We start from the raw sequence: 23,627 nt of genomic DNA, 5'->3' as shown, positions 1-23,627 counted from the left end.
TATGGGTAGGCATTCTCAAGGGAGCATCGGAAGCAAGAGAAGGAGTGAAGTAACAGAAGTGTGTCTGAACGCTGCACTGCATTCTGGAGTGAGTGCTGCCCGGGGTGGAGTGGGGGAGTGGGGGGGGGGGGAAGGGCATGGGGTGGGAGGAGGAAAGTGAAGCCATTCCAAAAAGACAGAGGTTTTAGACTTTCCTGTGAGTGGTAGGGAACTATGGAAGGTCCTAAATCTGGGGAGAGGTCTGATGAAGCGTCAGGGATGGATAAGTGGGAAAGGGGTACATGGGGGGGGTGCACAGGAGTGACAAAGGGGTCCACAAGAGGCTGAAATCCAGCTGAGGGGGTGGGGCTGTCATGGGGGTGGGTAATGACTGCAGGCTCAGAGAAGCTGACCAGAGGATATACACTGCCCAGGCACTCCTGAGAGGGTTTTGGTGAGGGCTAAGGGGCTCCCAGGTTTCTAGAGAGCTTCTCTGAAGAAATAAGAGGGAGAAGACAGTGCTGGGGCAAAGGCTATGTGTTCATGGTGGAGCTGGAGGTGCCTGGAGACATGTGCATGGACCAAGGAGCAGGTTAGAGTCCCAGCAAGGTGTCTAGCGGAAATTGCAAATAGGTGGCAATTGGCACCAGAGTTAGTTCTGGAAATGTACAGAGCTCTGGACCCTACTTATGGGGGCAGCAACAGCAGAAGAATCGAGAGCCAGTGGTACTGAACCCAGACAGAGTGACCTGCAAAAATAATATGTTCCAGTGAGGAAATGACGGGTGGTATGTGGTAAGGATTTGGCAAGAAAGAGGTTGGGGAAAATAGGTTGAGGGAAATTCCAGAAGAGGGTAGAGTGGAAAAGCTGTTGCTTCAAAACGGTAACAATTTACTATAGTCAACATGTTGTTTATTATTTAGTATAAACTAGTATAAATATTATGCCACAGCACTGTAATAGGTGACAAATTATTGCGCCTTTAATAAATGTGTTAGTATTAGGCTGGTGAGATGGCTCAGTGGGTAGAGGTGCTTGCTGTTAAACCTGATGACCCAAGTTCGATCCTCAGGACCCACGTGATAGGAGAGAACGAACTTCTATAAGTTGTCCTCTGACCTCCACATGTACAAGCAGATATATATGTGAGCGCTCACGCGCGCGTGCGTGCGCGTGTGCGCGCGCACTCACACACACACAGATATATAATGAACGAATGCATGAATAAATCAATGTAAAAAGTACAGTTCTTTAGGTACAGCAAGCCAAGTTTCCTTAACTAGCCACCTTTGGAAGTTTGTCAGACTGCTTCATCTCTAGGTAGAGTCCTGCACATCACACTGGGGGGGCCAGGGGCGGGGACACTGGAAAGAATTAGGTCTGGCTGATGAGGGAAGATTGTGGGCTGGAGCCTCACTGTTTCTGAAGTAGGACGAATGAGGCTAAATCAGCAGCCTTTGGTTTGGCTGATATGAAGAACCACGGCGGCCTCTGCTCTGGGGTGTAGCGCTGTTCCTAGTTGACTGATAATGGGTCCTGTGGTGGTTATGTCTGGCAATTGTTACCCAGGATGTGGTAACCCCACAAAGGAGGTAGGCCCTGAATTGCTTGCAGTAGAGAGCTGTTTCCAGCTCTAGGATTTGGCTAAACTTGAAGGGACAGTTTACCTGGTATCAAGCTATTTGCATGCGGATGAGGGGGCTGGAGGGATGGCTTAGTCAGTAAGGTGCTTGCCTTGTGAGCTTGAGGACCTGAGTTTGATTCCTAGAAGCCACCTAAAAAAGGCAGGCATGCACTTGTAATCCTAGCATTGGAGAGGAAGTCACAAAGTAGATCTCTGGGGCTGTCTAGCTAACTCAACGCATTTGTGGGGTTCCAGGTCAGTGAAAGGCTTGTCTCAGAAAACAAAGTGTGTGTGTGTGTGTGTGTGTGTGTGTGTGTGTGTGTGTGTGTAAAGGGCTGGAGAGGTGGCTCAGTGGTTAACAACATTGGATTGGTTATTCTCCCAGAGGACCTGCGTTTGAGTCCCAGGGGATCTACTGTCCTCTTCTGGCTGACACAGGCACTTGCACTCACACGTGTATACACACAGGTAATATATACGAATAGGCTGAGGAGGAGTGTGTAGACAGAGTTGAGGTTATGATGCAAAGGGAACCTTGTGTGTGTGGTGGTGGATGGCTGAGGTGGGTTGGTAGTTACCATAGCTCAGGCACTGAGAGATGAATAAGGGTCATCTGGGAAAGCCAGGCTAGACCTTGTAGTAAGGTCTTCCCCATGCTTTGCTGGCCAGTGCATCCTGGCTGGGAGCTTGGAGGATATAGGCTGGATTTTGGTTTGGCTGAGCTCAGCTCTTCAGCTCTTCTCAGTCTGAACCAAGCCATAGAAGCCAGAAAGGGCCATGTGAGTGCGGGAATTGCTGAATCCTGACTCTTCTGCACAGGGAAAATGAATTAGCAGATTTTTGGCAATCAGCTGAGCCAAGGAATGAACAAGACTCATCTTTGAGGAATGCAGGTAGCTACTTAAAAATGTAAAATAGCTTTTTTTGAGAAGAGGTGGGAGACAGATTCCATAACTCTTGCAGGTCAACTCTACCTGAACTTCCCACAGGCAGAGTCCATCAAAGGTATCATTCTTGGTAAGCAAGCTCTTGCCCCTGGATTTATAGGCGCATGATATCCCTAACTCCTTGGGAGAGGCCATTTCTTATGTAGTACCCCTTCCAGCTGGCTTCTCCTAGTAGTGTGGCAGTATGCAAATGGATGCTGGGCTGCTTGGCCACATTGAGGGGACTTAACACTTGGACAGGCAGCTGGAGGAAACCGGAAATATTTCTTTTCTGTGGTGGAAACATTTCTGCACTCCTTGGCAGGGAGAAAGGAAGGATAATAGGATAATGTTGATAGATGTTTCCTCTGTATGAGGTACACACACAGGCATTTACACACACACACACACACACACACACACACACACACACACACACACACACAAACTATTTTGAAAGAAAACAGGAAGAGGGGGAGAGAGAGTATATGGAGTCCTGCTTTTCTTGGTGACAGCATAAAGAACAGCCCCAGAGGCCATATGGTGACGGGGCTGAGGGTGGTGCCCATGTGACACGGGGTGGGGTGGGGAGGTGGTGTTAGAGATCTTTGTTTATTCTCAGCTCTGGATACTTTTTCTTTATTTTCTTCCTGTTTTGCCTCTTCTTGCCCTATCCTTCTTTCTTTAAAAAAAATGTTTTACACTTATGTGTAAATGTATGGGAGTCTTATAGAAGTCAAGAATTTTACCCCACGGGTTTTGAGTTAGACCTCAAGTTATCAGGCTTGTGAGCAGGTGTCTTTATCTGACGAGCTATCTCCCTGGCCCCAAATCTTTTATTTTCTCCCTTTGTTTTGGGGATGTTCCTAGGTCCTGTGCATATGAGGCAAGTGCTGTTCCCCTAAGCTACAACTCCAGCCCTGCACCCCACTCTGTAGCTCACCTACATCCTTTGAGCTTTCCAGGAGGTTTGAGAAGTTTGGGTTCTGTTCGTAAGATGCTTTCTGGAGTCTCTCCTTGTTCCCTGATGCAGCTTTAATCTAGCCCTCCTGCTCTTTCTCCTCCTCCTCCTCCTCTTCCTCTTCTTCCTTCTCCTCTTCTTCCCTTTCCTCTTTCTTCTCTCCCTCTCTCCCACTCCTCCCTCTCTCCCCTCCCCCCCTCTTTCTTTTTGAATTACTGGAGACTCAGGATCAAACCCAGGGCTTTCCACATACTAGGCAAGTTCACTACAGCTGAGGCAGTCTAGTTTGGCTTCAGGAATGTTACAAGAATGACTTTTTTGTTTCAAACCACATTTTAAAAAAAACTTTAAAAAATTAAATTTATATGTAGAGGTGCTTTGTCTGCTTGTGTGTGTACCCATTACTATGTGTGTACTTGGTGCCCTTGGAGGCCAGAAAAGGGCATCAGATCCTCTGGAACTGGAGTCACACACAGCTGGGAACTGGAAATTGTATCTGGGTCTTCTGGATGAGCAGCCATTGCTCCAACCCTTCCAAACCACAGGTTTTCTCCTCTAATTGTGTAGTAGTACATGCCTACAATCTCTGTTACTTGGGAGGAAGAGTCAAGGACTGGCTTGGTTCTAGGAGTGTGAGGTCAGTCACTTCAGAAACGTATATACACTTGTCTCCTCGTGTCTGAAGGTTCAGGACCTGTGTAATTACTGAATTAGATGCTGCACTCCTTTGTATTAGGTCATGGCATTCTGCATAGTAGGTACATCTCCTGCATACTTTACTTATCATACTTAACACAATGGAAGTACCATGCCAATAGTTTTGGAACATATTGTTTACAAAATGACAAGAGAAAACCTTGCATGTTATTTAGTGAGATACATTTCTTTCCACAAATGTTTCCATTCCAAACATAGTGGACTTCATGGAAACAGAGGTCTGATGGCCTTGGAAACATCCTAACACAGGGGCATACTCCTGTAATGCGATTGATTATTCAGCAGACAGAAGCAAGTAGATTGCCAGTTTGAGGCTAGCCTGGGCTACATAGTGACATTCTATCTAAAAAGAAAAGTCATAGATGTATGCGGTTCCAAATATTAAAATGTCATGAAAGACCACAGAGTAAACATAGAACATTCTAAGTCCTAACTTTTCTCTTTTGATGCCTACTACTGCAGCCAGCTTCAGCCTCAGCAAGTTTGTTCTGTGAATACAACACAGGGAGGGGCATCTCCTCACCTCAGTGAGAGGTTTCCAAAGGGGAACAATCTGCTGTAATGATGGGGGGAGGATACTGTGGAAGATGCTTTCTGTGCACGCTGTCAATATTCCCACAAGGGAAAGCTTTGCCAATTCCCCTGGGTCTGAGGCATTGGGGTCCTTGATGTGGTCGTGCCCTTGTCAACAATACACACTCACTTAGGATTCCAATCACTCCCCACAGTGTATTGTATGAGCCCTGGAGTCCTTGCCTGCTCAGTGATGCAGTCTTGCCTTAGGGGTCTAGAAGATCTCATGATATAGTATCAGGGAGGTGGGCTGGAGTCTTATGTCACTCAAGGTTGAGGGAGCCATTTCAGGAAGGCCTTTCCTCTGACAAGGAGGGGCCTGTGTGTTTCTATGTCTGCATCTTCTCTGAGGTTGGAGCCAATGGGAGGAAGATGAGCACCCCCAGACACACACTGTGTCTGTTCTGACTACAGTTACATCGCCTTTCCCAGTGAATACTTCTGAGTGGGACTCAGGGAAGGTGAGTAAGGCCCTTGAAGGGAGTTCAAAGTTGAAAGGTGTTTCTTGTTATCTGGGTGTGAGTTTGAGTTCCATATCTCCATTTGATGACAGTTGGGAATGAAAAGAGATTTATTTAGGCTGAGTTCTTGAGATGCAAGACCAGGGGGTTATATGTGGGATCAGTCTTCTGAGTGTCTCATGCCAAGAGGTGATGTGTGTGTGTGTGTGTGTGTGTGTGTGTGTGTGTGTGTGGACATTCCCAACAGTGAGGTGTTGAGAGATGGAAAGGTACCCTGTCCCTGTGTTTAGAAGTGGGACTTTGGGAGGCTGTTCGGGCTAGGTAAGGTTGATTTGGGGCTGTAGCTCAGTGGCAGTGCTTGCCCAGCATGCAGAAGACCCTGGCTTCCATTTCTAGCACTGGGAAAATAAGATTAGAAATGCCATCAGGGTGGAGCCCCTATAATTGAATCCTGGTGGTGGCTTTATATGGAGGGAGAACACACACACACACACACACACACACACACACACACACCCTACCTCTTGCCACGTGACACTCCAAGCAAGAGGGCTGATCCTATGTGTTACTCCCTCGTCTTGTATCTCAAGAACTGGGCCTAAAATCCCTTTTCATTATAAAGCAGAATGTCTCAGGTAGTTTATTATAGTTAAACAAACAAACAAACAGGTAAACCAATATAATTTCTAAGTCTGTTTGGGTTGCTGTAACCAAATATCAGGGTATGATAGTACATACTAGCACTGGAGATACAGAGGCAGGTGCATCTCTGTGAGTTCAAGGCCAACTTGGTCTACATACTGAGTTCCAGGACATCTGGACCTACAAAATGAGACCCTGTCTCAAAATAGAACTTAAACAAGAAATTTATAAATAACAGAAATTTATTGCTCACCACTTTGGCGCTTGGGAAGACCAAGATCAAGGAGCATGAAGATTTGGGTTCACTCTGAATCATTCCCTGGTAGAATAGGAGGCAAACTCTCTCAGGCCCCCTCTATAGGGCACTAACTCTGTTCATAAGAGTGAATTATGTGACAGCACCACCTCTCAGAGGCCTCTCTGCTCATTACTTGGGGACTAGGTTTCTGTGTATGAGTTTTGAATTCAGACCTTAGCCAAGGGGATTGCTAAAGGCCCAGTAACTAAGATAAATAACAGTTACCATTTTATTTTGAAACAAAGTCTTACTCTGTAGAGTAGGCTGGTCTGGAATTCACTCTTCAGCCCACGTTGGCCTGAAACTTGTGGGAACTCCTGCTGCCTCAGCTTCCCAAGTGTTAGAATTGCATGCATGAGCTACCATGCCTATACCACCTTCTATTTTGTCATCCTACAAAGTGGTGAGCTCGTTATGGCACTTTTCCTACCAGATGCTAGATGCCTTTATAACAACATGTTCTATGTAGCTGCTCTTTGGTACTTTGTGGTTTCTTGTTTTTCTTATCTTTTATCTCTCCAGTTTTCCCTTCTATCATTAGATAGGAAAGAAAGAAGGGTAGACGAAAGAGAGAGAGAGAGAGAGAGAGAGAGAGAGAGAGAGAGACCCCTAAATGTAACTTCTTTCCTTTTGCTTCTTCTTTGAGCATGACTACTAACAAACTTCTCTCTCTCTCTCTCTCTCTCTCTCTCTCTCTCTCTCTCTCCCCCCAGACAATGACCAACAACCACCCTAGATTTATATACCCTCTGAAAAGTTCCCAGAATTCCAAACATCACACAATTGCAGAAACTACAGCTGGCAAAACCATGCCTCTGTTAGATCACGAGGCAAATCATAGTCAGCTGCTGTGGACAGTCTGAAGTAGACCCGTATCCCCACACCTGGGATTAAAATGAAAACATTCTTATAATATTTGTGTGTGTGTGTTTTAAAGAAACCAAAATTCCAGAATTATTACTACATCCTTACTCATCCCAAGATAGCTGATGCGTAATGGCAATATCCAAAAATTCAGAATGAATGCAGGGAGGCCTGGGGAATCAAATATCAATACTTGATATATAACCAGGACTGACGCAGCACTTGTACACTTATGTCCTTCCCATCATCCTTAGTAGTTCTGCCATCTTAAATACAACAGAGACTTTTTGTTGATTTTTTTGTTTTTGTTTTTTGAGACAGGGTTTCTCTGTGTAGCCCTGGCTGTCCTGAAACTCAATATGTAGACCAGGCTGGCCTCGAACTCAGAAATCTGCCAGCCTCTGCCTCCCAAGTGCTGGGATTAAAGGTGTGTGCCACCACTGTCTGGCTGTTTTTTTTTTTTTTTGTTTGTTTGTTTGTTTGTTTTTTGTTTTAAAAAGGACAAAACAAAACTTTCATTTATTTAAGTACAAAATACTTAGAAGGCTCTGCTTTAGTTAGCATTGTATAGCTGGGTGAACTGTCACAAACTGGCACTTGTAGATACCACACACCTAAACACCAAGCCAAGCAGCTCAGAAGCTGAGGTTAACCCTCAGCCTATATTCTCCTCTTTAAAAATAGTTTGTTTTGTTTGAGACAGGGTCTCACTGTGTGGCCCTGACTGTCTGTGGTGGTTTGAATGTGCTTGGCCCAGGGAGTGGCACTATTTGGAGGTGTGGCCTTGTTGGAGTAGTCGTGGCCTTGTTGGAGGAAGTGTGTCACTGTGGGTGTGAGCTTTAAGGCCCTCATCCTGGCTGCCTGGATGCTAGTCTTCTAGCTGCCTTTGGAACAAGATGTAGAACTCTTAGCTCCTCCAGTGCCATGTCTGCCTGCATGCTGCCATGTTCCAACCATGATGATAATGGACTGAACCTCTGAAACTGTAAGCCAGCCCCAATTAAATGTTTCCCTTTATAAGAGTTGCCGTGGTCATTCTGTCTCTTCACAGCAATGAAACCCTAGCTAAGACACTGTCCCAGCACTCACTCTGTAGACTAGGGTAGACCTTGAGCTCACAGAGATCTGCCTCTGTTGGCTGAGATGAACAGCGCTTAGTACTATTATCACATTTGCTTAACGTGTTTGCTTGTGCCACGGTGCACAAGTGGAGGCAGAGGACAGCTTTCACAGTGCCTGCCTGCTAGAGTGTAAGTCCCAGGAATCACACTCAGGTCAACCAGGCTTTGTAGGCAAGGTCTTCACTCGCTGAGCCATCTCGCCAGCCCTCTCCTCTTACTTTTATTGAGGTGAAATTTGCTCCACATAAAATCAGTCTAATGCATACAATTCAGGGGTGTTCTGTATGCTCATCATATCGTGCAACAATTCAGGGGTGTTCTGTATGCTCATCATATTGTGCAACCGACCACTTCTATCAGATTTCAACCACAGCTTCATCTCCCCCCCCACCCCCCGCCCCCCAGGAGACTGTTCCTGTGAAATGATCACTTCCTTCTTCCCTCCCCCACCTCCAGAAAGTACCATGTGACCTTTCATATCCAACTCTTGTTTAGCATAAGGTTTCCAAATGTATCACTCAGCAGCATGTACCAGCATTATATCCTGTTTTAAGGGCTGACCAGTATTCCATAGTTTGCATTAGTTCTGTTTATTCATTCATCTGTTGCTAGGCATTACTAACTTTACTTTGGGGGTTTTCTGTGTTATGGGGGTTCACAGGAGAACACCTGCCCGGTCATTTCTTTTCAGTTCTTCTGTGCTATGTTCTGCATTGTGCTATTTGAAAAGTTTATGTGACAGAGTGCGGTCATATGCACCCAGAATCCCAGCAGTTGAGAGCTTGAGATGGGAAGATGTTGTCTTTGAGGCTAGCCTGGGGTACGGAACAGTCTCAACAACTGAACAAAAAAAAATTCAAACAAACAAACGAACAAACAAACAAACAAAATCAGAAACAAAATCAAGGTTTACAGTCCTCTTTCTTTGAGGGAACTCCCATATTTTGCAGGGAGGACATAGCCATTTATTTATTCTCCACATAGAGTGTATGCAGCCTCTGGGGATGCACGTTATCAGCAGCACTTCATTTTTATGCAGCATAGTCCTTTGACTCGGGCTCGCATGCATTCCAGCTAGCCTTACATTTGCTCTGTAGTTGAGGATGGTCTTGCCTTTCTCTTCCATCTTCCTAAGCCTGGCGTTACAGGCATATGTGACTGTGGGGCAATGGGCTATGTATGCACAGACAGCCTGGTCTCCAGTCCAGTTGAGGTCTGAACCCCTGTAGGACCTGGAGGTGATAATTTTCACCTACATGGGACGGAAGGCGTTCCCTTGTGTCTCCTAGACCCCTGGCTCCTGTTGAAGTTACCACCCCCACAGCCCCCACAGGAGAAGCTGTGGCTTTTAGTCAAGTACACAATGTCCCAAGCTTCTGACCTTCAGGCTAGACTCCTCCCAGTTACCTAGCAACAACAAGATAAGAAGCCCACTATAAGAGGGGATGCTTGGCCCCTGCTTGCTCTCTTAAGCTTTTACTGTCCTTACTCTCCCTCTTACTCTCTCTCTCACTCTAAGCTTTTACCTCTCTCTCTTTAAGCTTTCTTACTCTCCAGCCTTTCTTCTCTCTCTCCTTTTTCCCCCTTTGTCCTCTTGGCCATGGCTGGTCTCTCTCTCTCTCTTACCTTTTCTCTTTCCCCCTGCCTTTCTACAATAAAACTCCAAAACCATAAACTGTGTCTGTTCATCAAGGCCCGCTGTGCTTGGACGATGGGATAGGCTTTCTCCTAAGGAGCCGTGCCTAATTTCCCGTCAGAAGGCCTTCCTGTGCTCCAGCCACGGACCGGTCTAAAGACTCTCGCCTGCGTGGGAACCTCTCTTCCTCTGCCCTCTTCCCTGGGGCCCCTATTCTGTTCTTAGCTCCTCTGCTGTATCCAGCGTGGGATGCCAGAAACTGAGAACCTGGTATGGGGGCTGTCCCTTGTCCACCCCCTGCCAAGTGGGGTCAGTGGCTTCACAGCCAGATGTTCACCTGGGGCAGAGTGGAAAGCATCTGGCAGTCCTCCTGAGTCCACCTGCCCTGAGCACAGGAACTCTGTCCGGTCGCGGGCTCTCTCCCTCCCCCTCTTCCCCTACACCCTTAGCCCGGCATGAGACCATGCCTGTTTTGTGCGGCATGTAGGCTGGTGGCAAGCACTCTACCAACTGAATTACATCCCCAGCCTTATTTTCTTTTTATTTCTCTCTCCTTTTCTCTCTCCTCCCTCCCCATCCTCCCATGGTGTATGATGTGTGTGTGTGTGTGTGTGTGTCTGTGTGTGTGTGTGTTATGTCCATGTGCTTGTGTGTGTATTTGTAAAGGCCCTGTTCTATTACCCTGTTCCCTTGAAACAAGGTCTCTCTCTGAAACTGTTGCTAGGGTGGTTGGTGCCAGCAAGCCCCAGAGATCTTCCTGTCTTCACCTCCCCCCAGAACTGGAGTTGCAGGTGTGAAACCATGTCTAGTTGTTTGATGTGGCTCATGACAATTTGAGGCCAGGTCCTCCTGCTTGTACAGGAAAAGCACTATCATCCACCGAGCCATCTCCCCAACACCCCCCTGCCTCATTTTGAAAAACTACAACCACGCCAGTGGCTGTGAGGTAGAATTTCTTTGTGAGTTTTTATGCTTTTAAAAATAATTTTGTTTATTTATTATTGTGTATAAGTGTGGGTGCTGGCTCTGAGGTGAGTGGACAACTTTGTGAAGTTAATTCTCTCTTTCCACCTTCATGCGGGCTCTGGGGATTGAACTCAGGTCATCAGCCTTGCACACACACACCTTTTCCCACTGAGCCATATCACAGCTTGCTTCTTATGGTTTTGATTGGCATTTCATAAATGGCTAATTATGCTAAGCATCTTTTCATGTGTCTGTGGACCATTTATGAATGATCTTTTGAGAAATGACTAATCAAGATTCTGTCCAGCCAGGTGAGGTAGTACATGCCTTTAGTCCCAGCACTCAGGAGGTAGAGGCAGGTGGTACATAGGAAAATCGTGTTCCCAAAAAACAAAAAAGAAGTAAAAAAATACTTTTCCCATTTAAAACTCTATATTGCTAGCCTCTTTGCTTTTGAATTCTAAGAGTTTTGTCCACTAGAGCCACAGTCTTTTGTCTCTTATTAGAACACTGATTCCGGGGCAGAAAGATACAGTGGGTGAAGCCTTAGGGCCCAGTTCAATCCCTGGGACCCATGTGATACAAAGAGAACTGACTCCCACAGATTGTCTTCTGACCTCTACCCCCATCATATAGACACTCAAATGAACAAATTAATTACAAAGGTCATTAATTCTATCAGATTGGAGGCCCCCACCCTTACCCAATCTTATGACCTCACCCAATTTTAGTTACTTCTTTATGTTGTTACACTGGGAGTTAGGGCTTTAACATGTGCATTTGGGGAGGCACAAATGTTTAGTATGAAGTAGCTTATTTTTCACTTTTAATTTTTCAATTTGTCTTTCTAGGATTAAGTAATAGGTTTCATTATGGGACTTTCATGTACATGGGTAGCTTTGTTCTTCAAAATTATTCTTTAAATGTTTTGTTGTATTTGTTAATTATCTATCTATCTATGTGTGCTCATGTGTGCATGTGTATGGCTACTTGTGTGCCATAGCTCAAATGTGGAGGTCAGAGAACAACTTGAGAAACTGTTCTTTTCTTCCACTATATGGGTTCCAGGGATTGAGCTCATGAGTCAGACTACAAAGCACCTTCACCTGCTTAGCCATGTTGCCAGCCCTTTCCTCTATCCTTATCCCCACATCTGGACCTCCCCTGTGCCGCCTGTCACTGCTGGATTGTCCCTTTCCTTCCTCCGGCTAGCCCCACTCTGCGCTGGCACCGCGTGTTTTCCTTTAGCTTCTTGGGTAGCCCCACTCTGCGCTGGCACCGCGTGTATCCCTTTAGCTTCCCGGGTAGCCCCACTCTGCGCTGGTACCGCGTGTATCCCTTTAGCTTCCCGGGTAGCCCCACTCTGCGCTGGTACCGCGTGTATCCCTTTAGCTTCCCGGGTAGCCCCACTCTGCGCTGGCACCACGTGTTTTCCTTTAGCTTCTCGGGTAGCCCCACTCTGCGCTGGCACCACGTGTTTTCCTTTAGCTTCTCGGGTAGCCCCACTCTGCGCTGGCACCGCGTGTATCCCTTTAGCTTCCCGGGTAGCCCCACTCTGCGTTGGCACCGCGTGTTTCCCTTTAGCTTCCCGTGTAGCCCCACTCTGCGCTGGTACCGCGTGTATCCCTTTAGCTTCCCTTCTCCCCCTTGTCCCTCATGCTCCTCCTAGTTTCACACATGGTGGCTTTTGATGCACTTAGTTTGGTGAGATGCAAGTTGTCTATTTCCTCGTTGTCTACTCTGTCTTGTGTGTCACATCTAAGGGATTCCTTTCTAATCCGAGCTTGTGAAGGTTCATGGATATCTTTTCTCATATGTCTGGCTGATTTAGCCTGTGGGTCCGTTTTGAGTTGGTGTGTGTGGATGCTGTGTGGCGCACAGGGTGCAGTTTCCTCTGCACACGTGGCTTTCTGATCTTCCTGCCACCATCTGATATGAACTGTTTTCTCCCTGTTGAATGCCATCACCACTTACACTGAGAGTTAACTGGCCGTGGATGCATGGTTTCTGGAGTCCCCACTTTTAGTCCATTCACCCACGTGACTTTATGTCCACACTGCCTTGGTTACTGGAGCTCTAAAGTAAGCTTTGAAATGAGGACACTTGAGTTCCCCAGCCTGACTTTATTACAGTACATTAATGTCAGGTCCTTCCGTTTCTGCAGGTGGATCCGTTCAGCCTGTCCTCTAGGTGTCTGCCTTCCTTTGCTTTATTATTCGGCTGGGAGGCGCCCTTCAAGTTAAGTTAACGAAATAAAGCGTTTACATGATTTAGAAGGTGCACATAGAGGGAAAGGATGAATGTGAAGGGCAGAAAACAGCAGCGACACCACTGATTCCACTGAGCCTTCCTGTTTCCTGTGGTGATGGTGGGCTTCTAGAGGCAGCAGTCCAGATTTGGTTTTGAATTGAAGATCTAGGTCCTGGCCAGTGATGGTTTATCTTGACTGGATTGAAAGACGCCTAGTAAATGGATACGACATGCTCTGCGTGTCCTGTGAGATGATTGGCATGGCGGGGGGGGGGGCACTGGAAAGAAGGAGACACACCCTGAATGTGGGTAGTATCATCCAACAGGCTGGGACCAGAAGTGTGCCCACATGTGCAGCTCACTTGCTGCTGAGTGGTCGGTCCTTCCTCTGTACCCACTGCCTGCTAACATTACATTCCCAGATTCTTCAGTCCTTGAGTGAGGACTCAGACCAGCAGCTCTCCAGGGAGGTTCTGGACCCGACAGGCTGCATCAATGCTTTTGTGTGTGTGTGTGTGTGTGTGTGTGTGTGTGTGTGTGTGTGTGTGTGTGTGTATGTGTGTGTGTGTATGTGTGTGTGTGTGTATGTGTGTGTGTGTGTATGTGTGTGTGTGTATGTGTGTGTGTGTATGTGTGTGTGTGTGTGTGTGTATGTGTGTGTGTGTGTATGTGTGTGTGCACATGAGGTAATATGTATACAACTTTGATGTCATTCTGCAGGTCTCCCTCACCTGCTTTTTGAGTTAGGATCCTCTACTAGCCTGGAAATCACCAAGTAGGTCAGGCTGACTGGCCAACACGCCCCAGAGATCCACTTGTCTCCACTACACCACAATGCTGACTTATTTTTTTTTCTTAAGTTTATTTTGATGTGTGTTATTTTGCCTGTGTGTATGTCTGTACCCAACACGCATTCAGCGCCCACAGAGACCAGAACAGTGCATTGGATCTCCTGGGATCTGGAGTTAGAGAGTGTGAGCTACCGTGTAAGAGAACCCAGGTCCTCTGCAAGAGAAACCAGCACTCTTAACCACAGCTCTCTGTGACTTTTATATTTGTCCCAAGGTGGGTGGTTTGAACCCAGGACCTAGTGTTTGTTAAGGCAAGTACTTTACCAATTAACATTGCCCAGCCCCCAACCCTGTACTCCAGTCTGGTAAATCCACCTTTATAACTATATACATTCTGTTGGGTCTGGTCCGCCACAGAACCCTAATATTCCAGCTCAGAAAAAGATGGGCTGACATCTCAGAGTAAGATTCAGAAGCCTGGGATGGTAGCACAGCCTGTGACTTTGGTCCTTGGGAGGCTGAGGCAGGGGGATCATGAATTCAAGACTAAGCAATATAATAAGCTCCAGGCCAGTTGGGGGTCTATATAACTCATATAGATCATGTGGGATACATGATGAAAGCCTCTTCCTGGGTCTTCACCGTTGCCTAATGGCAAAGTGGGCTTCAAGAGGGCAGCACATGGCTTTGTGAGCCTGGTTCTGGAGTCCAACAGAACATAAGGACTCTGCAAATATAATTAACACAAACAGCTCTGGTCACATCACAGTCAGAACTGATGTTAATCTCACTGGGCGAGAAGAAGACCACTACCACAACATTGAGGCACATTTGAGTAAGCATTATTAAATACTTGCCAGGACAATGGACACTGGCCAGGCCTCCCAGAGAATGGCTTAGAACTATGTTAGTCAGATGCTTCTAAAGACAAGCCCCACAAGGCTACACGCTTCCTGCCTTCATCCAATTTGGGCCCAGTGTATGCACGTCTTGATGTATTTTCTGTTTACGTACCTCCTGCCTATATGTAATGAAGCGCATCCTGTGCACTTGGGGCAACAAACTTTGCTTACAAAAGTGAAAACTCATGGTTAGCTGTCTTATACAAACAACATCTCCTAGCACTGCAGGAAATTCTCATCTCTCTCTCTCTCTCTCTCTCTCTCTCTCTCTCTCTCTCTCTCTCTCTCTCTCTCATTTTTATAGTCCCCAACGCCCTGAATCTCAATTTGTAGACCAGGCTGACCTTGAACTCACAAAGTTTGCCTCTGCCTTCTGAGTGCTTGGACTAAAGGCATGCACCCCTCCCCCCACACTGTTTTATAGATCTCTTAAGCACAGTAATTTAGACTTAAAACATAACTTTAGCCCTCACATTGGTGTGGCCCAAAGTTCCTGTGGACATGAAAATTTACACAAGTGAATGTTAGATTAGAAATAAGTAGACATTATTCAGAGACTCTCTCACATTCCTTAATAGTTACAAAAAATGTGGATGGTTGTACAATTGGCAAGCCTGGCAGATGCCACTTCAACAAAAGACAGAATTTCCTTCACCAGGAATAGTACAAACTGACACGGAGTACCACGTGGGACGGATGGGGAGGGACCAACCTTCTGCGGGATTTACTGCCTCAAAAGTATATGATGAACATGAATGTGATGACTTGACAAGCAATCCCAAGCCAACCACCCTGTGCTCTTAAACACCTAGGGTAAACGTAGGGGTGGAGAGATGGTAAGTCGACTGAGGACTATTTAGAAAATATATCTAACCACTCAGGTGTTGTAGCACACACCATTTATCCCAGTGTAACTAGGAAGGCAGAGGCAGGTGGGTCCCAGCAAGTTTGAGGCCAGTGTATCTACCTCATGGTATTCCAGTCTAGCCAGCTAAAGCCATGTATTGAGATTCTGTCTCCCTCCTACTCCACCCCCCAAATGGAGTAAGGCAGACACCAGGCAAAATGTGTTTTTTTTGTGTGTGTGTGTGTGTGTGTGTGTGTGTGTGTGTGTGTGTATACACAAAACATTCATATACATAAAAATAAAAATCTCAGAAAAATGGTTTCCATGGGGACGAGTACATGGGGAGAAAGTGAGACCCTATGACATCATCTGATTTCTCTATCTTGATTTTGTCTATGGCCTTGGCTTGGTTTAAAGCCTTCATACATTCTGGTTTTCTCTGGAGTAAGCCTTAAGCTCTTTGATTTTGAAGCCATATTTAGCTTTTAGACTCTTCCCTTTAAAAAAAAAAATCAGTGGGGGGCGGGGGATACATGCTATGGAGGTCAGAAGACAACCCGTGAGGGTGTGTTCTCTCTTTCTCTCCTATGGGTTCCAGGGTCAACTCAGGTCGTCAGGCTTGATAGAACCGCACCTTTACCTGCCGAGCGATCTCACCAGCCTTCCTGTGTTGCTTTCTAAACCAAGTTTCTGTTTGAAAGCAAAGCTGGGTTAAGGTTTTTGGTTGACTGTCAAAACCAGTTTTCAGTGGCTCCTCTGAATTGGGTACAGCTGTTCCTGGCTGTCATATGGTCAGAAGCATTGTCCAATCCCAGGGAGGTGGGGAGAGAATCCTGGCACCCATCCTAGGCCATAGCTAGCAAGAGTGTTCTTGTTGAAATGCAAATCTGAGCTGTCCGGTGCCCAGCTGAACAGCCCTAGTTAGCTGCCCAGTTCCTACAGCATCTGTAACACTGGGTCATGATCTGAATTCATGGATTTGTCAGGCACTGTTGTTTCGATCTTTATTTAGCATCTACAATTTGAGATGTGAATAGTTTATGTGGAGATCATTGAAGTTAACAATACATATAAATGGTTGATGGCATCAATCTACGGATTCTATGTGTGTGATTGTTAAATTGAGGGGATCTTGTAAGAGGAGCGCGCGTGTGTGTATGTGTGTGTGTGTTTCTTGGGGGTCAAATCTAGAACTTTGCAAGTACTGGGAAACTGAGTATTTACCATTTAGCTAAATCCTTAGATCTTGTTTTTTATTTTTTTTCAGTCGGGGTCTGCCCTTGAATAGTTCTGATTGCAGATCTAACCAGGGCCTGCGTGCACTAAAGGGAAATGCTTTAACACTGAAGTGTGTCCCAGACTTTGGCCTTGAACTCTTGATTCTCCTGTCTCTTGCTCCCAAGTACCAGCTAAAATGATTTTTAAGGTGAGGGAATGATTTTTCTTCAGTGGAGTAGCCATTGATACCTGGTCATGCTCTAAAAAAATAAGCAAACAAGCCCTTCCTCCATGCTAGTGGGAAAAAAATCCTAATTAAACTCAGTAGCCCCCTCTCTTATACACACACGCGCACACACACACAATCACTTACACATAACATGAAGATAGGAAGACAGCTTGTTAGAGAAAAAAGGGTTTCATCAGAAGAGGGAGGGGGATGAGAGAGGGTGACGGAGGTTGGAATGAGCAAAAGATCAAAATTCACTGTATAGAGAAGTATAAAATTGTAAAGGAATTTAAAAAATATATTCTCATCCAGATAATGGAATATTTTAGAATTAAGAAGAAATGAGTTGTCAAGTCGTGAAAAGAACCTCACATGGGGGTTAACTCAAGAAGCAGGATGGACGAAAAGGCTACGTACTATTGTATTCCAAGTAGAGGACATAATGAAGACAGCAAAAAGATCGGTGGTCCTGGAGTTGACTGGTAAGAGGTGGGGACATTCAGGACTTTTGGGACAGGGAAATTAACTGTCCGTGTATGTAACCCTAAACTGCGATTAATGCTTACAGCAAACCCTAATGGAAACTATGGCCTTTGGGTATTAGTGATGTTCCAATGAAGGGTCACTAGGTACAAGAAATGGGTGTCTTTTAAAATTAAAGTAGCTTACATTGGTTTTTCTCTGTGTCTGTGTATATACGGGGTGTGCCTAAGGAGGTCAGTGGATAGCTTGAAGGAGTGGAGCTGATGCTTGATGCGCAGACAGATTTTTTCATACGGATTCTGCGGATTGAACTAGGGTCCTCAGGCTTGGTGGCAAGGACTCTTATCCACTAAGCCCTCTCACTTGCCTCAGAATGTGGGTCTGGATTGGGAATGCTAGTGAAGGAGGGGTTTTGGTAGCACGGATAGGGATCTTATGGGAGCTGCTTTCTGCTCAGCTTTGCCACGAATCTAAAGCCATTCTACCAAATGAAGTCTACATTTTTCTTATTTTGCTTTGTAATTTTATTAAAATTTGAAGGAAAAGCAAGACAGTCAAGCCGGAGACCTGGCAGGTGCTGGGGGTGAGGGGAGATGGAGAAGATGTCTCTTCAGCTAGATAGTAGAGGTCAGAAAGACCGAAAGCCCAGAGTGCCCGAGCAAGCATGCTTAGGAGTGCCAGCCAAGGATCTGCAGGGAAAGGCTACCCAGTTCCAGACTCTTGTAGCCCAATGATGCTTGATACACAGACAGATTACTTAAGAAAGACAAGGGTTGCTGGGCGGTGGTGGTGCACGCCTTTAATTCCAGCAACTTGGGAGGCAGAGGCAGGCGGATTTCTGAGTTCGAGGCCAGCCTGGTCTACAAAGTGAGTTCCAGGACAGCCAGGGGTACACAGAGAAACTCTGTCTGGGAAAACAAACAAACAAACAACAACAACAACAAAAAGACAAGGGAAAAAACTGAGGGGCAGAGTAGTTAGTGAGCTGAGGAAAGAGTTCCTATGAGCCTTCACGAAACATTACGTGACACCAACCTTGCTCACCGGTTTGTGTAAATTAAGTTTATTTTAAAATAAGGATTTTTACTTTCAGATAACATCAGGAAACCTCTGGGTGGGACCTTGGAGCACACTGGCCATTTTGCCACATTCCTCCTTAATCACGACCCGGATGTTCCCATCTGCCTCTCCCTGTGAAGACGTTGGTAGGCTCGGTACAGTCCATGATGGATGCTCCTGGCGTTTGGAAAGCTTTGCCTCCAAAGCTTTTTCATCTGTGTTCCTCAAGGCGGTGGCCTCTTGGGTAGAGAGAAGTGGGCTAAAGAGTCTATTCTCATTCATTATCTATGACATATGGCTTTCTCACAAGTGCACCGTTCTTACATTTAAAGGGCAATGGCCGGAAAACAGGGGGAGGGGCGTGGATGAGGTAAGAGTGAGTTCCTTAACCACTGAAGTCCAGGCAGACTCTGGGGTTTCACACAGCACCTCACCTAACCCTTCAGCAGCCCTTCCTCACACCCCCACTTCACAGATGAGGAAACACAGCCTCCCAAAGTCTAAAAAGGTTCACCAAGTCCCTGCCTCTAAGTCCACTGCAGACGGTCAGGTTGATTTGTGCAGCAGGAACATTACTAAGTCTATGCTGAGTTGGTCGCCCAGAGGTGAACCCTTTTTGAGAGGCTTTGCTTTTTGGCTCTTAAGCATGTTAGGGTTTGAGCTCAGTGGGGGACTCAAGCACCTTGTATGACTTCATTTCTTCCCCTTGGGGCTGCTTTCTTTCAGCTTGGGCCTGGGTCTCCTCACTCAGCACCCGCCTCTCCCTCAGAGAGCTGGGCTAGCAGGTATAGGTTTGAGTTCTCCAGGCTTAGGGCAGTGTGGTCTCTCCGTCCCCTTGGCTGAAAGGACATGCTTTTGTTTGTTTGTTTGTTTGTTCTCTCTAGATATAGTCCAGCCTTCCTCCTCTCTCTTGGCCTTGCTGAAGTCTGATGAGGTCTGTCGCTTTCCCAGCCTCAGTGTCTCTATCTGTGAGCCGGGCCTCAGGGCTCTATTAGGAGGCTACACTCCGTGCCCTCCCACATCCTGGCCCTGCAGAAAATAAGCCACCTGCCGAGGATATTTTCAGATACAGCTTAATTGAATAAATCATGACAGGAAAGAGACCGCCTGGTGACAGTTCCCCTGGCTTCTTGGAAGGCCTGGAGCTGGTTTCTGAGAGAGCAGAGGATGTTGCAAGCTCTGTGCTGGGCCCCTCCCTCTCTGCCCGGCCAAACTGAGCTCCAGACCCAGGCTTCTCTCTCTCCCCAGAAAAAGCCCTGCTGCAGGAGACTGTCCCCATTTCCTTCTACCTCTGAGCAGCGCTGGGCTTCTTTTGCATCTATGTATGTTGATCAGGTGCCAGTTTTTAAAGAACACCAGTTGGGTTCCTGCCTGGAATAGGGTGGGTTAGAGGCCCCGGGGAGATGAGCAGGGCACAGTCAGCTCTTCGCTGTGAGCTGTTCATCGTCTTTAACCGACTTTAAGGCAGGAACACACTTGTGAAGGAAAGTATGTACCTGTGATAAGATCAGTGTCTGCTGCTGGGGACTGGGAACCTCAGGGCCAGCTGGGGAGATGAGAGAGCTTTGCTAAGCTGCTTCTCTGCTCCCATTCCCTTCTTCTTTGTTGGCCTTTCTCAAATAGGCTCTCAGGTACTAGTGTCTATATCAGGAACCAGCGCACAGAAATGTTCTCATTTTAGTTCACAAGCTCACATATGCAAGAGCTAATTCTCTTTGATATCCTTTCTCTCTCTCTCTCTCTCTCTGTCACACATACACACACACACACAAAGCCTCATGTCATATATTCCAGGCCTATTTGGGACTCACCATGCAGCCAAGAATGGCCTTGATTTTCTGACCTTCCCTTTTAAATACTGAGATTACAGGTGTGAGTGTACAGGGGATTCCACTAGCCTGCCCCCAAGGGACCTAGTTATCACTTCTGTCATCATCTGCCACCTGCCAGGTGCCTGCGGTTGGATAAAAGGACCCCACACCCACCCTCAGCTCTCTATTTGTCCTCAGCGTCCCCCCTCTCCCTCTCTGCCTCCCTTTTCTCTGCCCTCGTGACTGCTCCCGTTTGTCTGCCGGTCTACATACCCACTCGCCTGACTCTACCCCTTCCTTGGGTCCTCTTTCCTCCCTCCTTCCCCTAGTAAACCCCTTTTATACCAGGTCTGTTGCATGGTGTAATTTTTCAGGGGCATACCTTGGCATGGGCCCACTGTGGTACCCCTTGCTGCTTTATATTTCATAACAACAGATCTGTGCTAATATGCCTGGTGTATATGGTGCTTGGGTTGAACTAGGGCTTCGTGGGTACCAGGCAAGTACTTTTCAGTTAAACTGTGTCCACTGTCCCTATTACCATTGTTTTAAAGCTATATGGGAAGTGTTTGGAAACAATAGTGAAAACCTGACTAGGCGAGTGGAGGCAGGTGGATCGGGACTTCAAGGCCATCCTCAGCTACGTGCTAGCCCCACCTCAGATAAGCCTGTGTGGCTCTAAAAGCCTGATAAGAATTCTTTCTTCTTTCCCTTCTTTCTTTCAAGTGGGTGTGTGTGCACATGAGTACACTACACTACAAGTTGGTTTTCTTTTCCTACCATGAATTACAGGGACTAAACTCAGGTCACTGGGCTTCCACAGCAAGCACTTTCGACTTCTGGGCTCTCTCCCCATCTGTCTTAGTCAGGGTTTCTATTCCTGAATAAAACATCATGACCAAGAAGCAAGTTGGGGAGGAAAGGGTTTATTCAGCTTGTGTCAAGTTGACACATAAAACCAGCCAGTACACCATCCTAGACACTCTGCCTGCCTGCCTGCCTTCCCTCCTCTTCTGTTCCCTCTTTCTTTTATATCCCACTGCAGGGCTCCCCTTCTCTTCTCAGCCTGCCCCCCACTTCCCCTCTTCCCCTCCAGGAAAGGGCGGGCCTCTCATGGATGTCAACCAGCCATGGCATGTCAAGTTGCAGTGAGACTAGGCACCTCCTTTTCTGTTACGGCTACACAAGGCAGCCCAGTAGAGGAAAGCGACAGAGTCAGAGACAGCCCCTGCTCCCACTGTTAGGAGTCCCACAGGAAGACCAAGCTACACAACTGTAACATATGTAAAAGGGTTTACTTAGGCCAGTCCCATACAGGCTCCCCAGTTGGTGGTTCAGTCTCTTCGAGCTCCTAGAAACTCGGGTTAGTTGATTCTGTGGGTTTTCTTGGTGTGTCTCTGACCACTGTGTCTACTACAACCCTCTCCTTCTTTCTCAGAATTTCCCAAGCTCCACCTAGTGTTTGGCTGTGGTCTTTGTGTCTGTTTCCATCAGTTGCTGGGTGAAGCCTCTCTGATGACAATGGGGCTAGGCTCTGGTCTGTGAGTATAGCAGGGTATAATTAGGAATTATTTTATCGCCTTTATTTTTTTTTTTCCAGTCATGTTTGGTTCTATCCTAGGTCTCTGGACTGTCTGGCTTCTGGGTCCTAGCTCTCCAGACAGTGTCTGGTGGGCTTCCTTTTATGGCTTGGGTCTCAAGCTGGACCAGTCATTGGTTGACCATTCCCACAATTTCTGTGTCACCTTTGCCTTAGCACAGGACGAATTCAGGTTCCATATCCTCCCATTGCTAAGAATCGTAGCTAGGGTCCCCTTCATAGATTTCTGGGAGTTTCCATTGCATTAGATTTCTAGCTCATCCCAGAGATGCTCCTCTGATTCCAGTCATCTCTCCCAGCACTCTCTCCCTTCATTTCCCCCACCTGATCAATCCTGTTCCCATCCCTACCTCCCCATCCAGATCCCTCACTCCCCCACCCCCATCCACCTGCACTACTAGACACACATTGTTGTGTATTCCTTCACCAACCAATGAGTACGTGTGCCCTGTTTATTAAATTATTATTTTAAAGTGACCTTGTATAGACAGTGTAAGTGTCTATGCTAAACCACGATCCATTACTGTGATAAAATACCCGGGACAATGAAGTTATGAAGAGAAAACTGTATCCTTTGTTCATAATTTCAGAGTCTTTGGTCCATGGTTGCTCAGCTCTGTTGCTCTAAGTCTTTGGGAGCAAAGTACATTATGGTAGGACGTGTATGATGGTGTTGGGGAGTGGGGGTGGGGTTGGGAGTGGGAGTGGCTTCTGTTAATCTCATGGCATTCAGAAAGCAGAAGACAAATTGCCAAGGCCCAGGGATCTCCTCTAAGAGCATCCCCCCCCCCATGACCTAACTCGCCCAAATAAGCTCTTCCAGCTAAAGGTTCTACACCTCCCATAGTGTCACAGACCAGAAACCAAACCATTAGCACATTGGTTTCTGGGGCCATTTGAGATCTAAACTATCATAGTGTTACAATAAAAGGCAGATGTGTTGAAGGCTTGGTCCCCAGTTGCTGTCAATAGGGGGAGATGAGGGCACTACCCACTAGCGAGTTCCTGCTGGGTGACTGACAGGAGTCCCTGGTTGGAAGAGGTCATTGAGCCTTTAAAGGGCATCTGTCCATGTCCCTTTCTGCCTGTCATTCTCTGCTTCCTGACCACAAGGCCGGCAGCTCTCTCCTGAAATGTCTTTCTGCAGTGATGTCTCTGCCTTGCCACAGGCCTGAAGCAATGGGACTAGCTGACTGTAGACACCTCCAAAGCTGTGAGTCAAGATAGACACTCCTTTTCTGTTTAAGTTGTTTATGTCAGCAACCAACACAGGTTCCCTCTTCCGTTTTCTGCTATTATAATAGAACATCACTGCTTGGTTAACTTATAAGTTACAGTTTTAGGGGGTTGAGGTTCTGGAGGCCAGAAATACTGAGAACTGTGGCACTGGTTCCCAGCAAGGGCTTTCCTTCTGTAGCAACATGGTGGAAAGTAAGTGAGCATATGTGAATCAGAGAGGAAAACCCCGACTCTAGCATGCCCTGTTAACAGGCCCAAAACCACAGCAACTAACCCAACCCAGCAATGACATAGATCCATTCATGAGGGCAGGGTCCTGGTGACCTTATCTCCTTTGGAAAGTCCTATCTGTTGACCTTCTTACAATTGTAACTCAATTTAAATATGATGTGTGTGTGTGTGTGTGTGTGTGTGTGTGTGTGTGTGTGT

At 46.7% G+C, this 23,627-nt stretch overlaps 1 long non-coding RNA gene across 3 annotated transcripts in view; it reads left to right on the top strand.

The window, feature by feature from the left end:
- Nucleotides 1-22,436, top strand: part of Gm39323 — a 31,735-nt gene extending 9,299 nt beyond the window's left edge. For 2 of the 3 annotated variants that reach the window (XR_870685.2, XR_870687.2), the window contains exons 2-3: nt 17,319-17,488; nt 18,583-22,436. This is a non-coding gene — a long non-coding RNA (predicted gene, 39323). The remainder of the gene's footprint in view (nt 1-17,318; nt 17,489-18,582) is intronic. The other variant, XR_870686.2, reaches the window with a different exon arrangement.
- The last annotated feature ends 1,191 nt before the right edge of the window (nt 22,437-23,627 follow it).

The sequence above is a fragment of the Mus musculus genome, chromosome 9 (genome assembly GCF_000001635.26).
Source record: "Mus musculus strain C57BL/6J chromosome 9, GRCm38.p6 C57BL/6J".
Lineage (NCBI taxonomy): Eukaryota > Metazoa > Chordata > Mammalia > Rodentia > Muridae > Mus > Mus musculus.
Note: the sequence above shows the minus strand (reverse complement) of the source record. Positions and strands in the feature narration are given on the sequence as shown.